The sequence below is a fragment of the Trypanosoma equiperdum genome (genome assembly GCF_001457755.1).
Source record: "Trypanosoma equiperdum strain OVI genome assembly, contig: ctg_54, whole genome shotgun sequence".
NCBI lineage: Eukaryota > Euglenozoa > Kinetoplastea > Trypanosomatida > Trypanosomatidae > Trypanosoma > Trypanosoma equiperdum.
Genome location: NW_027124476.1, coordinates 1 through 918, shown reverse-complemented (window position 1 = coordinate 918; position 918 = coordinate 1).

Sequence of the window (918 nt, the reverse complement as noted above, 5' to 3'; positions counted from 1 at the left end):
TTCGACCTGTTGTTACTTCACGTTGGTAAATGACCCATCTGTAACAATACAACGGCCCTGTTCAGGCTTTGTACATGATATTGGTTGTGGCTACCGCAAAAAAAAGATTGATTTTAGGTTTCTTTCGCTTAGTATTTGGTTGTTAGGGGCCTGATATCAGCTTCCTTTATTGTTGCATCTTTTCCCCCAGAAAATGAGAATTCTTCTCAATTTAAATGTTTAGCACTATGTCGTTGAGTGCAACTAAAGATTGGTGTTTATGCATATCTGTAATTATCTCAGTTACTTTACCAATTATATCTTATTTATAAAACTTCTCCAACGGTTTACAAATACATATTTTAAGAAGTTTCCACGTGTCGTTCTTTTCTAAGTACTCAAGGAACTCCATTGGTAAATCTTGTTTTAAAGACTATCTCCATATAATATCATAATTATCCAGATAAATGTTGACCACTATTAATAAATCTAATTAAAAGAAGACTTTGATATAACTTTATACATATACAATACATTCCTCCATCCGTTTGTAGTGCTTCACAGCTTGATATTAGGATCCACCATCAGATAAAAATCTACAGTTACCAGCATCTATGCTGTAGTATCTATCCATTTTTTGACTGAAACACAAGGATTAATAAGTTACCGTAAAATATTATTGTACTGTGTAGTGCTATATCCAGTTTTTCCTTCTGTATTTTCTTTTCTTCTTTTGAATCTTCTGTTCCTCCTTCCCTATATGACGAAGCAACTCCATTTTCCCTGTACATCACATCCTTCAACTTCATAATTGCCCCCTATGTTACTGTTGGGTAAATGATGATGATACACATCACCACGCTTGCGTATTTAACTGCGCACATGCCATCTCCCTATCTTTTTCTGCGTTTTCTTTAACATTATAATTGCTTTTTGTCC